The sequence below is a fragment of the Serinus canaria genome, chromosome W, assembly GCF_022539315.1.
Source record: "Serinus canaria isolate serCan28SL12 chromosome W, serCan2020, whole genome shotgun sequence".
In the NCBI taxonomy this organism is placed as follows: domain Eukaryota; kingdom Metazoa; phylum Chordata; class Aves; order Passeriformes; family Fringillidae; genus Serinus; species Serinus canaria.
In genome coordinates this window covers 1,611,722-1,628,467 of record NC_066342.1, presented here as the reverse complement: position 1 = coordinate 1,628,467, position 16,746 = coordinate 1,611,722, and the positions used below count along the sequence as shown (strand labels likewise).

The following is a 16,746-nucleotide window of genomic DNA, read 5'->3' as shown; positions in this document are numbered from 1 at the left end:
TCGTTTGAGGAATGGGTGAGCCTTATGGCTCCTAGCTTGGCAGTCACCTTGAGTCAAGTTCACGTCTGAAGTGCTCGGGAAAAGACGTTAAGAAATACATGTCACTTTCTGTTCTAAACAGTTACTTTTTAAAATCCCTCCAAGCAAAAACCCTTGAAAATATAATCTGACCATCTTGCTGCCAGGAAAATCCACAAACGCCAGAGTAAAGGGAGAGAGTCTAGTGGGGCACACACCCGCGAAGTTTTCTCTCCCAAGGTTTCAGCGGGCGCAGCCTCCCTTTTATCCTAAACTCCCGACTGCATGCTGCCCTCTTCCTTTCCCCATTGGCTGAGGTACTGGGAAGGTACAGACTTCCTGAACGACCTACCACCTATCCCCCCCTTGAACCTGTCTTTTCCACCCAAAGTCCAGAGGTTCAGGCTTGTGCAGACCCTTGTCTATTTCAGGAGACAAACTGTCTGGGCCCGTGTCCTGGTTTAGGGCAAATTTGGGAGAAAACCTATGAAGGGGTTCCTCTAGAAAGCAGATTCAAGCGGCCCCTCCCCCAACTGGTTCAGGAAAATATTTTCTTGGAGAAAAGTGAAAAAAACTGTTTATTTAACAGGCAAAGCATTCACCAGCACAAAAAATGAACAATATTAAACAATAAAACCTCTTGTTGCTCTGAAGAGATGACAAATTCAGAAAGTCCTTTTCACGGCCTCTAGTTCGGTTCGCTCAGTCTCTTATCAGTCCCTCTGGTGCTGGAAATGCCACGGCCCAGGCCCAGCCCGGTGGGCCACAGGTGCGAGCTGCCGGTGCTCTTCTGGGTGTTAGTCCAGAGCAGGTTTAAACAGTTCCAAGAAAAAGAAAAAAACCCACATTCCAGGGAACTTCTCTGCCTCAGCTAGCTAAAACTAACTAAAAGCAAAGGACAGCTCTATCCCGCTGTCTGTCCATCCACAGACAACACAGCCCAGGAGCAGGAATGTGGAGAAGTGAGTACAGTTTCTGAAAACAAACTCCACGCTTCTTCTCTTCCCTCCCTTTGCATTTAGAAGCAGTCTTAAAGGTACAAAACTTACTTATGGGCTAAATCGACAAATGGGGATACAAGTATCATAAAGTCACCCCAGGACAGCCCGGTTACAAACCTGCTGCCCAAAGTCAGTAGAAACATTAAGACCCATTTCAAAGACATCAACATCCATCAAATTGTTTGTAAAGGCATTAGCCCACATCTTCCCTCTCAATCCCTCCTCTTTTTATTTATCAGTTTGTATTTACAAAGCCTAGTTATTATTAATTTAACCCTTTTTAACAATCTGGAACATTTTAAACAGCCCTTCCTGACTTTTCTACACCTAGTCCTTGTACAAGGTGTGGCAAGTAAATACAGAGAATAAAGTAGATAATGCCTATTGTAAAAGCAGTGACCCCTCATCTGGGAAGAATGATGCATCTGACTCCATTGATATCAGAAGGCTAATTAATTACTTTATTATACTATATTGTTCTATACTATATTACACTATATTACACTACATCTAAACTGAAACTGCACAAGCACTCAACTCCACTGAATCTTGTGACAGTCTGCTGACTGACAGTCTCAATATGCACTTGGCCCTGATAGGCCAAGGAAACAAAACACCATCACTTTGGGTAAACAATCTCCATATTTCATTCTACTTTGGCACAACACAGGAGCAGTGAATGAGATAAGAATTGTTTTGATCATTCTTTCCTCTGCTTCTCTCACTGCTTCTCTCAGGTTCAGAGAATGTGAATCCCACAAATGACAGTTCGTATTAGTCCATTAATCACTAGAGGTCTTCGTCTATGGCTACTGATAGCTGAGGTCTTATCTTCTAGTTGAGAAGTCCAGATCTCTGGGGCTTTAGAGACCTTGACCTGAGCATGATGGGTCCACCTGTGTTCAACTGTCCTAACTGCTGTTCCTGCAGTCCTGGCTGGATGTTATGAACAACAAAGTCCAAAGGCAGCATCTGTGCTAACTGGGCTTCCTGTCAGAGATTTCACAAGACACAGTATATTGGCCACATGCTGGTTTAAATATACATCTTCACTTCCCCACCACATTGAAAATTACCAGGGTAAGAATCCCAAACAGTTCGAAGGGGAATAATTGAATATTCCCTCGGATTTGGCTCTTATTCTTGCCAAAGCTAATGGCAAAAGCCATACACATGGCATCTTAAGTTTCCGTCACTAGCTTCAGAGGGTGTTTCTTTATTCCTCCATTCATCCTTTCTACTTGACCTGAATTCTCAGGGTGCGAGGGGGTATGGAGGTCCCACTGAATTCTCAAAGCAGCCATAATCCCTTAAAGGATTTACATAATCCCCTGTAAAATTAGTTCCCCCGTCCAAGTCCACTGCCTTCACAATCTCATACTCAGAAATCATTTGATAACTGATAAAATAGTTCCTGAAGCAACTAGAAATGCCTCTGGCCACCCTGCCAGCTGGCACACAACTACCAGAGGATATCTCCGCCCTTTTGCCCAGGGCATCTGTCTTAGGTTGGAAATGCAAGATGTGGCTGGGGGTGTGTATTCTATTGCCATCTGTTAGATATGGGGCAGTTATCTTCCGTTAATTGGGCCACCTGTTAAAACCAGGTGGGGTAGTTTTCTTTATCTCTTCCACAACCAATCCTCCCTCTGGAAAATACTGTCCATTAATGGGCCATCGAGTCTCACTGCATGACTGATAAAATTGTGAGATGCTTCGCCCAGGGGGAGGTGTAAGAGCCTGAGACCAGAGATGCAGGACTTCAGGCAGCTCTTCAACATGCAGTTTATTGTATCCAAGATGTTACAACAGTCCAGGGTCATGGGTGACTGTCCTGGTTTGAGAAGTGAGTTTTTTGAGATGCTGTGGTCAAACCAATAGGTGCTCAGATTTGAATATTAGCACCTGGTTTGGCCACTGAGGACATGGATACGCCTCTGAGAACACAGGGGGTTAAAAGTTGTGAACTCCCAGGGGAAAGTCTCTTGGGTTCTGGGTTCCTGGAAGAGAGCAATCCTCCCCTGCCCGGCTCCGAGCTGGGCGGGGGAGGGGAAGCTATGCGGCATACAGCTGTCAACTCCACCTGCATACAAGCCTGAAGAACCTTTATTTTTGGTTACAATGCATTATAGAGATTCAGAAGTATTAATGAACAAATTGACAGCACGGAGGGGATCCAATGTGATAGAGGTCGGATCAGGGTTCACCCAGTGCCGATCCCAGGCTCAACACTGTCCCTTTGATTGTGGTTATCACAGACCGTATTTCGGTCGTGAAAATAAAACTTATCATTATTATTATTAATTTGGCTTTTTCATTCATTACCTATAACAATTCTGGTGACCCCGATGTGATCTTATTTAGGGGTCCAGGGACCCCCTTTCCGGTCAAGAGGCACCCCGCTGATTTCATTAGCCTGACGGGATTGGGAAACCACTTGGAACCAATCAGATCTCAAACCAAAAAGCTAGAGCCACAATCAAAGAGGGGATAAAAAATGGGCCCAGAGCTCTCAGGTAATTCAGACAAATCCAGGGAAAGGATCTCCGAAGCTGTGGCATAGCTTTTTCACTCTTAAAATTCTACATGCATGCAGAGCCCACGCGGGAAAAGGAAGCATAAGTATCACGTGGCTGAGTGAGGTGTGATCGAGTGCATGTGTGAGACATGATATTATCACCAAGCAAGTGTGGACCCCAAGATCGCAATTCCACTCTCCCACGAGGCAAGCGGTCGGTTGAGGGGGAAGCGGACGCAACGTGGTAAAAGACTCATTTCACGCATAAAGCCTGAAACTCGGGAATTTCAGGGGTTCGATCATGGGGAGGATCAAAAAGGGAAGGGATGTTCTCAGGCATTTGAGAACTGGTAAAGCATTTTGATCCAGGACTCAGGTAAGCCCAGGAAGGGAAGGAAAAGAGAGCTCATTACCAGACGAAAAACTCACAGATTGGTTCACTGTGAGGCTAGTAGGCTGGTAATACTGAACAAATACTAGGTATAAATACAGTACCGGTTAAGGACATAGGATTCTGTTTGGGATCCCAGCACAGAGTTACAGTAAGGAAACACTAGGAAAGTCGTTTTTCTAAGAAGGATGGGGCAGAAGAAAAATAAGGCTCAGGGGAAAACCCAGGAGAAGCCTGTAAAGGCATGAAGAAAAGCTTTACCCGCAATTCCAAGGGATAGCCCGTTGGGGTGGATGTTAGAGCATTGGGAAGATTGTTTTGAAAGGAGGGGGAAGTCTAAGGAGAAAATGATTCACTATTGCATAGAAATATGGGGATATAAGGAAATTAGAAGACATTTGGCCAGGCCTGTGTTTGGCACCTTCGAAAGATAGACTTGCCAAGCTTTATACGATCATGTGGCTGGTAAATATCCACAGGTAAGAGAGGAAATGGACTATTCTGGATTATGGGGAAGTGCTAGCACAGGGTCATTCCTGATCAGAACTCGCAAAGGTGCTGCGGACCAGAGCAAGGCATGGGAACCTTTAGATAACCTCCCGCCTCCTTATCTAAGTCCCCCACTCCAACCCATGCAAGCTCAGGTCCCTTTGCCTGTACCCATGGGACCTCCGCACCAACCCTTACAAGCCCAGGCACCCCCATTGCCCGTACCACCTCCAGAAGCCCTGCTCTTACAAGAGCAGGCTTCAACGTCACAGTACCCACAGGATTATTCCCAGCCCCCATCCCCACCACAGACGGCAGAGAAGCAAACCCTCCCTACCAGGGAAACCAGTTCTCCCCCAGCCAGAAGGACATGGCGTAAAACGAGGAAGGTGAATAACGACAATAGTGAGGATGAGGAAGATAAGCATAATCTCCTTCCTTTAAGAGAAATACCAACTGCTCCAGGAGTTATAGGATTCGTAAACGTGCCGATTAATACTGGGGATGTAAGAGCTTTTAAGAAAGAGATGGGAAGGCTGATGGATGATCTGTTGGGGGTAGCAGAAAGACTAGATGAATTCCTAGGGACTAGCATCTACATGTACAATGATATAAATGCTATACTAAGGTCACTGTTCAATAACGAGGAGCAGGAAATGATAAGGCAAGCTGTGATTTGAGATTGGGAACACAGGAACTCCCAGGGAGGGCGAGGTGACCAGAGATGGCCTGATCAGAGACCGTCATGGAATTCCCAGATGGAGGAAGGCAGGCAGAAAATGATAGAGCTAAGAAATATGGTAATACAAGTCATATGGGAGGCAGTACCAAAGGGGCAGAATATGAGCAAAGTACTCGGGGAATGCCAGGGGAAGGATGAAACACCCACCGAGTGGTTAGAGAGGCCGAGAAAAAGTCTTCGCATGTACTTGGGAACGAACCCTGATTACCCAGTCGGGGAGGTCCTGTTAAAAACGCAATTTGCCACAAAGTCATGGGAAGACATACAGAGGAAACTGGAGAAAATAGAAGGTTGTCAGGAGAAAGGATTACAGGATTTACTTAGAGAAACGCAGAGGGTTTATATGAGAAGGGATGAAGAAAAGCAGAAAGTACAAGTAAAGGTGTTGGTAGCAGCAGTGAGAAAAGCACAGAAGCAGGAACCGGTCCGAGACCCTCTAAAGCCAGCGCAGAACCATCAACCTCAGAAGAAGCAGAACCCCTCCCAAAATAAGTACTCAAACAACCAGAGGAATATCCCAGACTGCTTTTACTGTAAACAGAGAGGTCACTTTAAGAGGGAATGTAAGAAGAGGATGAAAGATGAGAAAATCTTCCAGGAGGATTAGAGGTGTCAAGGGCTTTTTAATTTAGGGTCCAGAACATCTAAAGAGCCCTTGATAAAGCTGAAGGTAGGACCCCAAAACCAGGAATTAATATTCTTAGTGGATTCCGGAGCTGAGCGAAGTACTGTACAGCGATTGCCACCAGGATGCACTAAAAGCAAAGACACCATGGTGGTAATCAGGGCAAAATGGGAACCCTTTAAAGTTCCGGTTATTAAAGACGTAGAAATAGAATCAGAAACTAGGTTTTGCTTAGGGGATATGCTGCTGGTCGAAGAAGCAGACTATAATCTGCTGGGGAAAGACTTGATGGTAGCCCTGGGAATAAGCCTGATTGTGCAAGAATCCCAGCTCAGGGTAAGTCTATATTGATTAACCACAGAGGACAAGGATGAAATAGATCCAAAAGTCTGGCATACCCAAGGGGAAGCTGGAAGGCTAGAAATAGAGCCGATCCATATCGAAATTGAGAGACCAGAGGATCCAATTAGGGTTAAGCAATACCCCATTCCTATGGAAGGGAGGAGGGGTTTGAAACCTGCAGTAGAAGAACTGATAAGAAAGGGGACTCTGGAGCCTTGCCTGTCTAGGCATAATACCCCAATCTTGGCAGTATGAAAGACGGATGGTAGTTACAGGCTAGTACAAGATCTGAGAGCCATGAACAGGAGGACTAAAACACTATTCCCTATGGTCTCAAATCCTTACACCCTGTTAAATAATGTTTCTCCTGAGGATACCTGGTATAGTGTGATAGACCTGAAAGATGCTTTTTGGACCTGCCCCTTAGCTAAAGATAGCAGGGACTATTTTGCCTTCCAATGGGAAGACCCAGAGACCAACAGAAAGCAGCAGTTCAGATGGACATCTTTGCCTCAGCGGTTTGTAGACTCACCAAACCTGTTTGGTCAGGCACTTGAACAATTACTAAGTCAATTTGTGCCGGTAGAAGGGACAAAATATTGCAATATGTAGATGACTTATTGGTTGCTGGCCAAGAGAGGAAGATGAAAGGGCAAGCACCATAGCATTATTAAATTTATTAGGGGATAAAGGATTAAAGGTTTCAAAATCAAAGCTACAATTTACTGAGCCCGAAGTCAAATATCTGGTACATTGGCTAACAAAAGGAAAGAAGAAGTTGGATCCTGAAAGGGTGGCAGGGATCATTGCTCTACCTTCCCCATAGACAAAAAGGGAGATAAGACAGCTACTGGGACTTCTAGGTTATTGCAGACAGTAGATTGAGGGATATAGTGAAAAAGTAAAATTTCTGTATGAGAAACTCACCACTGATAGGCTAAAGTGGACAGAACAAGATGAGGAAGGATTTAAAGAGCTGAAGGAAACACTTATGGCAGTTCCAGTATTGAGCCTCCCCGATGTAAAAAGGCCATTTCAGTTATTCATGGATGTTAGTAGTCATACTGCTCATGGAGTATTAACACAGGATTGGGCAGGGGCCAAGAAACCAGTAGGGTACGTATCAAAGCTTCTGGATGCTGTAAGCAGGGGGTGGCCCACTTGCTTACAAGCAACTGTGGCAGTGGCATTATTATTGGAGGAAGCCAAGAAAGTAACCTTTGGGACCGCGTTGGTAGTTTATACTCCTCATAACGTAAGAAGTATACTACAAGAAAAGGCAGACAAATGGCTTACAGATGCTAGGCTATTGAAGTATGAAGCCATATTAATCCATTTGCATGATTTAGAATTACAAACAACTACTGCATAAAATCCAGCTCAATTTCTGTTTGGAGAAACCTCAGGAGAACCCATTCATGATTGTGCCAAAGTGGTGGAACTACAGACCAAGATAAGACTGGATTAAGAGAAGGAGGAATTACAAGATGGAAAGAAATGGTTTGTGGAGAAAGAGTTATAGAAGAAAAAAGAAAGTCGGGATATGCGATTGTCAATGGTAAGTCAGGAGAAGTAATAGAATCAGGACCTCTGAGTGCTGGATAGTCAGCACAAGCATGTGAACTATACGCAGTATTGCGAGCCCTAAGGAGATTAAAAGGAAAGAAAGGAACAATTTTCATGGATTCAAAATATGCATTTGGGGTAGTTCACACTTTTGGAAAAATTTGGGAGGAAGGAAGGCTAATTAATACTCGAGGATGAGGGCTGGTTGTCTTGGTTTAGGGCAAATTTGGGAGAAAACCTCCCAAAGGGGGTCCCTCCAGAAAGCAAACCCACATGGCCCCTCCCCCCAACTGGTTCGGGAAGGATTCCTCGGAGAGACGTGGAAAGAACCTGTTTATTCAACAGGCACAGCACCCCCCAGTACACAAAATGAACAATACCAGATGACACCACTCTTTCACCGCTCTGAAAAAGATGACAAACTCAGAAAGTCTCTCCTGGGGGTGGTCGCTCTGGTATCAGTCCCTCCAGCGCTGGGGCAGCTGTTGCAGGCCACAGGGTGCAAACTCTCAGTGTTTCCCAGGTCCCAGTCTGGAGCAGGTTCGAGTAGGTCCAAAAAAGGGAAAGGAGAAACAGTCCAGGAAAAAATTTGGACTGCTTAGCTAAACTAACTAATGAGCAGAAGCAAAAAAGCAAGAGCAAGCAGAAGCAAAGCAGAAGCAAAGCAGAAGCAAGAGCAAGAGCAAAGCGAAAAGCCAGGCAAAAAGCAAAAGCAGCACTATGTACTGCCCCCTCTCTGTGTCCCGCCAGCCGTGGGGGAGCAGCTGATAGCAAAACCAAAACAAAACATTCACTCTTCAGAGCCAGTCTTGAAGGCACAGAACATAATATACGGTATAAACAGCACACATGAATGGGGATACAAGCATCATAATGTCACCCTAGGACACTGGTACATGGGGAAATAATAAAAGAGATCTTACAAGCTGTCAGGGAGCCAGAAGCAATTTCGATCGTACACATGAAAGGACATCAAGCAGGAATACAGTTTCAGACTCGAGGAAACAATTTGTCAGATAAGGAAGCTAAGAACGCAGCTTTACTGAAGATAAGTACCCCGGAGGTCGAGGAAAGTGAGGCCCAAGAATATCCCCCATATCCTTCCCAGAAAGAAATTGAAGAATATGAGAAAATAGGGGGAAAATTAGAAGAAGGTAAGTGGAGATTTCCAGACAGGAGGGAACTGCTGTCTAAGGGCTATACCAGGAAAATCTTGAGGAGGTTACACCAACAGACACATTGGGGGGCCCAGGCCCTTGCAGAACAATTTCTGAGATTCTTCGGGTGTAAAGGGGTCTATGAATTGGCTAAACAGGAGGTGCAAGGATGCATGATCTGCCAGGAAGTTAATCGGGCCAGGGCACAACAGGCAGTATTGGGAACTCGCCCAATAGCGTACCGGCCCTTTGAAAGGATTCAGGCAGATTTTACTGAACTGCCCAAAGTTGGGAGGTGTAAATTTCTACTGGTAATAGTCGATAAATTGACCCATTGGGTAGAGGCCTTCCCGAGCTCTAGGGCTACAGCTCAGACAGTGTCAAAAGTCCTACGAGAAGAAATTGTACCGTGATATGGAGTAGTAAATTACATAGATTCAGATCACGGGACACACTTCACCTCAAAGATCATTAAGCAACTAGCAGAGGCCTTAGGTATCTGGTGGGAATACCACACCCCATGGCATCCTCAAAGCTCAGGACAGGTTGAAAGAATGAACCAGACGTTAAAAGCCCAATTATCAAAGCTAATTTAGAAACTAGGATGTCCTGGCTAAAATGCCTCCCCCTAGCTTTAGTAAACATCAGGACCATGCCTCGCTCTGAGACAGGGCTGTCACCTTTCGAGATGCTATATGGAATGCCTTATGAACATGGGATGCCAGTAGGACACCCTAGGTTAGAGGATGGTCAAATACAACCCTACCTAATAGCAAGAAATAAAAATCTACAAGAATTGCGAAAGCAGGGGATAGTGACACAGAGCACCCCTTTGGGGTTCGTTATACACAAAATACAACCAGGAGATAAAGTACTTATAAAATCTTGGAGGGAGGTCCCCCTCTCCCCTCACTGGGAAGTCCCTTTTCTTGTCCTTTTGACTACAGACACAGCTATTCGAACAGCGGAGAAAGGCTGGACACACGCATCTCGAGTAAAAAAGGTCGAACACCGGGAAGAGACACCTGAGTGGAAAGTTACCTCTCCCCCTGGAGACCTAAAGATAAAATTGCAGCAGACCAAGTAAATGACCAAGAGGAATCAGATAAGTTGTACAGTGACTGGTTGCAAATGTTATCCGTTTGTTCATTTTAAATGTGAATATTGTCACGAGGTTTGGGTCACGCATTGTAAGAGGGGGTATAGACCTAAGGCTTTGTACACAAGGTGTCTTGAGGACGAACAAAACCTGACTAGCTGTATCTTAGCACTCGCTACTAATTTGGGTATAATAGAACTGGACTCCCTGGAGTTGTACCTCTTGTATAAAAATGGGATAAGGGGAAAATTGGACTCAAAGGCTCAAATCATAGCAGTCGAGTGCTGAAGGTTGAATAAGGTACCTTGCAGGGCAGATGTGGTCAAGCTATCAAGGTGGGGCACCTTTAAGAGGCGGTATGCGGCTCGGTATGGATCCCCGGAAGACTACTCTTGCTGCCGGGAAGATGGCTTACCTCGCCGCTGGTGGCAACCCAGTGGGCGTAGGCAAGGGCAGAGGAGTACAACTATGGGGAATCCTGATGGGCCTGAGCCTAGTTGTGTGCAGGACAGCTAGTCTGCACCCTGAAAACCCGCTCCGTACGGAAGGGCAGAGCCCTGTTAAGGAGTGCGGGCAATGCTTGCAGGTTGTCCTGGAGGGACAAGGAGAAACGGGAATTTCAGCATACCCAGTCTCTGAAGACTGCCACGGTGATGGGGAAAGCGGGTGCTGTACCTTAAACGGCACTCAGTATAGAATATGTGTTGTGTTGTGTTAGGTTGTTCTGTTCCCCTCTCAGTTTGTATGTTGGATTGTTCTGTTTCCCCCCCTTAGTTGCAATGGTTCAAGCCTGGTTCATTCTGCCCTCCTCCCCACTGCCTGTCATCCCTGCTCCCCCCCCCCCCAGCCTTATAAATCCTTTCTTTGATCCCTCCCTGGTGCCCTGTCTGTCACTTGGCACTCCCTCCCTTCCCTCTAGAAACTTCTAGCTGGAGCGTCGAGTGATTGGATCAGGGACCAGGACCCCTCCCTCGATGTATTCCCGTTGGTCTGTCCCTAATGTCAATCCCCTGCATCCCACTCCCCTCTGGTTTCCCATTCGTCCAGAGGTGGTTTCCTCCCCTGTTTCCTCTGCCCCCTTAAAAGCTGCTGCATTTCTGGGGTCGGGGCTCCAACCGGGAAAATTTGTTAGAGCCAGTAAAGCCTGATTATACCCTCGGCTGGACTCAGCTCTCTTTTTTTCTGTTGGCTGTTGCTGCGAGCCCCGTCCGATGCAGGGAGCTGCCTTCACAATAGCGTGGGGCTGTATCCCTAGGCACTGTCTCGGGTAAGACCCGAGAGTGCCTCTGCTGCGAGCAGTGTGCTGGTTGCTTGCCGGGCGAAAGGGGGAGGACAAGCCTCCCCCCGACAGCTTGTTGCTTCAAATATGTGAATTGGATGGAAAAACAGTGTGTTTTAACCTAAAAGCGAGATCTAAGGACGGGCAGTCAGAAACACCCAGACGTAGAATGTATAAGAGGGACGCGGGGCGAGTCCTACTTGCGATCAATGTAAATCGCACAGGGTGGATCGGGGGAAACATGAAATCAATCTTTGTAGCATATTTTCAAATTAACCAACTGTGTTATGACAACACTCCGTTGGAAATGTGTGTAATGGACGGAAAAACTTACCGGGTCAGGAAAAATTTTAAATATGAGAATAGGCTCACCCTCAGTAATGAACCTGTTATTCTGGATCTTCTTGAGGAAAGCAATGATCGGGCCTGTTTACAATACGATAAAACTTTCTGTTTTTCAAGGAACAGAGAAGGAGTAGATCCAGAAAGTAAAATGAAACCGGTAGCCCAAGAATTAAAAATACAGGAATCAGAAATGAGAAAAAGGAGGGTGGAACAAGAAAGATTAAAGACCCTGAGTGTGCAATATGACCAAATAGAAAAGCGGTATACCACTTGGGGATTACCTGCTCCAAACAGAAACCTATTTATAGATTTAATTCAGGAGATTGCTACTGAACCAGGATTGACTAACTGTTGGATTTGCGGGGGGCTTAAATCAGCCGAGAAATGGCCTTGGAAAGGTGAGAGTTTAACCCCAGAGCAGCTTTTAAAATGGGATAATACTCAAGTCTCCAGAATGATACGGAGACCTGAGGGATGGGTGTTAGACCAAAGAGTAATTGGAACAATCTGCATTAGTAGAGAAGGAAATGAATATACAGAGGTAGTGGGATATACCCCATGTATATCCACTCTAGCAGTAAATTCTAGCAGCAAAAGCAGGGTCTGGCAACCAGAACCTCCTGCTGGATATTGGAGTCATGAGAAGGGAACCAATTGTGAATGGAATGATAAAATTGGACTTTGTTGGATCAAAGGCTCTGGAGTTAACCCTTACCAATCCCTGCAAGAACTGAGGAGTTACTGGAAAGAACTCAAAAATACAAAAATTAAATGGAAAGCCCCTAATGGGATATATTTGATTTGTGAGAAAAGGGCATATAGCAAACTCCCCCGAAAAAGGAAAGAATCCTGTACATTAGGGATGATTTTACCTGGTTTCTTTATACTGCCCAGATCCAAAAGTAGCTTATTGGGGGCCCCTTTGTATGAGACTTTGAATAGGAAAAAGAGAGCCCTAAAGAAGAAATTCCCTATTGTAGGCGTCAGCCAGACATGGGGAGAAGAGGAGTGGCCTGCTGAGAGGATAATAGAATATTATGGCCCTGCTACATGGGCCCAGGATGGAAGCTGGGGATATAGAACCCCAATTTATCTATTAAACAGGTTAATAAGGCTGCAAGCAGTAGTTGAGATAGTATCAAATCATACCTCAGAGACCCTTGAACTATTGAGCAGACAGCATTCTCAAATGCGGGCTTTTGTGTATCAAAATCAAATAGCATTGGACTACTTGTTAGCTGAAGAAGAGGGAGTCTGCGGAAAGTTTAATGAATCAGAAGGTAGTATAGAAATTGATGATTACGGGGAGACTATCAGGGGTCTTGCAGCAGAAATTAAGAAGGTGGCACATGTCCCAGTCCAGAAATGGAATTCTATCCTCCAGGCATCCTGGTGGGATCAATTATTTGAGGGAGCTTGGTGGAAGAAGATAGTGTTCTTCATATTGTGTTCAGTAGCTGGGGTTATATTTCTACCCTGCTTAATACCATGTTTCATTAGACTGATACACTCAGTGGTACAGGGCATGCAGGTAGCAGCCATGCCTGTAGACCCTGAGCGTGCTCCCGAGAAGCTAAATTATAAAGTATCCAAAATAATGAAACTAGGAGAAGGAGAAGTAGAGAGTAAAGCAGCAGAAGCCTTGGCTAAATTTGAAGAACAAAGAGAAGATAATGGAGTTGTTTATAGAATATATCAAGAAGTACCACAAGGAGAATGGGATAGAAATAAAGAATCTGAGGAAGACTAAGAGGGTCCCTTTTCTCCTCCTAAGAAACACCAAACAAACAAGTTTTAGAAGTTAGGAGTAGTTAGATGGATTTAGCAAAAACTTACAAATAGTAGAAAAACATAAAAATTGTAGAAAGGAGCACGAATGAATGTGTTTATATAGAAGGGGAGGGATTGTAATGTGTGGTATGAAATAATTCGTGCTTATATAAAATATACATGAAATAAGTTGTGGATAAATTGTACCTGGACCCGAAAATCTTTAAAGCCTAAAACCATGGACAGTCAGGGGAAAGATTGCCACACAAAATTGTGAAACCCCAGATGGCAGCAAGGGAAGAAGACCTAATTAGCAAGTGAAAGGACATAGCCCCGTGCGGAGATGGGCCCTTTCCTGGGACTATCCAGGAAACACCCAAAATTGATGACTACTCCATAATTATCTATAGTAACTAGTAACTCAACATCAGCATTCATCGCTTCCCAGAAATGGCATTGTCCAGCCCTGCACAGAGAAAGGAGACTGCATGAATACGCGAAGCAACGAAAAGAATAGAGGAACCTCTGCCTCAGGCGGAAAAAAACTGTATAAAACCAGCCCCGACGGAGATGGCATTTGTGAACGGAGGGGATCCGATGCGGTAGAGGTCGGATCGGGGTTCAACTAGTGCCGATCCCGGGCTCGACGCTGTCCCTTTGATTGTGGCTATCACAGACCGTATTTCGGTCGTGAAAATAAAACTTATCATTATTATTATTAATTTGGCTTTTTCATTCATTACCTATAACACTAAGAATCCCCTTGTTTTAACCAATTTATAAACTGAGCAATTGTAGAGCCTTCCCTTTCTGAGGAGGCTGTAATCTGATCTTAAGACTCCTCCCACAGGACACCTGATACAACCCCACGGCCCTGGGTCTGCTTCCTCTCTGCTCTCTGGCTCTCTGAGCTTTGCTCAGGCTCCCAGGCCTCTGCCTACTGCCCCCCTCCAGCACGGGGTGAGGGGGGGGAAATAAAATGGACTCTCATGCTAAACAACAAAGAGACTTGTCTTGTCTCTTTCCCCTGCCGTTGGGTTCTGGCCTTCCTGGACATGATCCCGTCACTGTAGCCACGCTGCTACATTTCACAAAGCTTAATTAAAAACAGAAATACAAACTATATCTTTATAGCAAAGTTATTTTAACACCACACATTTAAAATCCATTTTAATATTTGCGAAAAGCCAATATTATAATATGTATCTATAACAATCCCCCCTCTTATTCTTTATAAATCATTTGGCTTGAGCAATATTTCTTGTCCACTTGCATTCTTTGGATTACGCTGGTAATTAGCCGAATAAAACAGGGAAGAAACATCCAAACAGTTGTAACACATAAAAGGAAGAAGCCTGATTTCTTCCACCATTCTATCTCCAATACATTACCCCACCAGCTAGTTTTTAACAGTTTCTTGCTTTTGGACCAGTACCTGGGTTATTTTTCTGCTATCTTTTGCTTTTTCCAGGATGACATCCCCGTTGTCATCTATTTTCAACAATCTGATATATTAAACTTTCCACACGCACCCCCTTCTTTAGCTAATAAATAGTCTAAAGCCAACCTATTCTGATACACTACAGTTTTTGTTTGGCTTTGCTGACTTCATATTAATTCCAATGCCCGAGAAGCTTTGTTTGTTATCATCTCTATAACTACTTGGAATCTTATAATACAATTCAGCATACAATTTGGGGTCAATACAGAGTTAGATCGCTGTGCTGGTTTTACCTTTTTGTTTACTAATTGTTCTTTTACCGAATCTTGGACTATATCCCTTAGATCAAATGTAAAACAAATCCATCTCTCTCCTTTTGGACATTCAATTCCCAGTCAATTACCACTTTTTCCTAAGTTTCTTGCAATTCAACATTTTTCCCTGTTTTGCCTACAGGTACTTAATTTGGATGAGTTATAACAGTGACTGCTGACATGGGTATGTGTAATAAAAAAGGAACTTTTGTTTCTTGCCATGTAATGCTTTCGGTAGCATTTGTGACACGATCTTGCCGGTATCCCGAAAGGGAAAAGACAACAAATGAGTGACAAAAACAGGAATAACAGAGGTCTGGTATGGCTTATTACCCCCACCTTCTCTGCCTGTGGGGTTGCAACCCATGGCAGGTGTCTATGATCTTCTCGATGGCGAGTACAGTGGTCAACCCAGGCTTGCCCTCTTCTTTCCTTGTCACTTCCTTTTTGCTAATTTCCAGGCAAATAGGTTTTTTTGACACTCCTTAACCATAGTTTCCCACCGTTCCTCAGGTATCTCCCATTCAACAGGCACTAATAATTTCCATCCACAAAACAAAATTATTATTTCAGTTGTTCTTAGTTCTATCTGGATAGGGGACAGATTTGGTACTTGACAGTTCCTGCAACAAGAGTGTCGATTTTGTGAACTAAAATACCAATTATTTCGACAATTTAAACATTTACATATAACCCAGCTAGCGTGTCCAGTATTGGGATGAATAAAACAGAGTATACAGTATGGCACTGATGGAAATTGTAATTCCTCCTCTTCTTTATATAAGTCACAGGCTAAGGCCAGAATATGAGAATTCTCTGACGGAAACAGTCCTGATCCTCCTGTTTGAAGTGGAAGTATTCCTCCCCAAGGAGGTGTCAGAGCCTCTCAGGACTTATCCAGGTGGTACTTGAAACCACTGATGTAAGCTTGGCCTTATGTCCCAATTAGATGTGATTTTTTGTACATTCCTTGGATCATTTGGGTCCTCCCAGTTCATTACCACCCAGTCCCCATTTGAAAGTCGATTTGGTATCACCCGGTTTAGATGTGATAATCCATTCCTCAGGTTCCTTCGAGAATCCACCCTCTTTCCCTGGTTCGGATAGCTGCCTCAGTAGTACCTGAAAAGGACTTCTTAATAGCACAGGGACAGTGACAAGAGGAAGACAATACTACATCAGCATTTGCCATCAGCATTCCCCAAAACTTTCTGGGTTTAGCAAAAAGCTTTTTTCCACAGCAGACTCTTCTTCTTGTATCCAGCTGTGCTAACAGCTGCAGAGGCAAATTCTTCTTTCTGTGAGCCGCAATTAGTTAAACAAGAAAGGCCAGGCCAATTTTAACAGGCGATGAATCACATCTATTGCGTTTTACCTTCTGGGCAATATTTACCTGTTTTAGCATCACAGACCCATTCCTCAGAACAAAATCCCCCCTTCCTAACAGCGAGAAAAAAGAAAATAAAGAAACAGAAAGAAAAAAGAAATCTTGCTTTAAAAATCAACAATTTTGCGAGGTTTGGAGAGCCAGCGAGAGTTTAAGGCTATCTCTGCCTTGATTTTATCTCTCGTGCTGGCCCCTCTTTTCATAGCAGCGCTTTCAACGCTGTCCCTCACCCTTCCCCTGCTGCCGCCACGGCACCGCAGCA

The 16,746-nt window shown here is 44.5% G+C and overlaps 2 protein-coding genes across 2 annotated transcripts in view; one reads left to right on the top strand and one right to left on the bottom strand.

Moving 5' to 3' along the window:
* The window catches only part of LOC127060951 (5E5 antigen-like), an 808,761-nt gene that overhangs the window by 309,751 nt on the left and 482,264 nt on the right, over positions 1 to 16,746 (bottom strand). The gene's annotated exons all lie outside the window — the stretch shown is intronic.
* The window catches only part of LOC127060952 (uncharacterized), a 677,448-nt gene that overhangs the window by 202,855 nt on the left and 457,847 nt on the right, over positions 1 to 16,746 (top strand). The gene's annotated exons all lie outside the window — the stretch shown is intronic.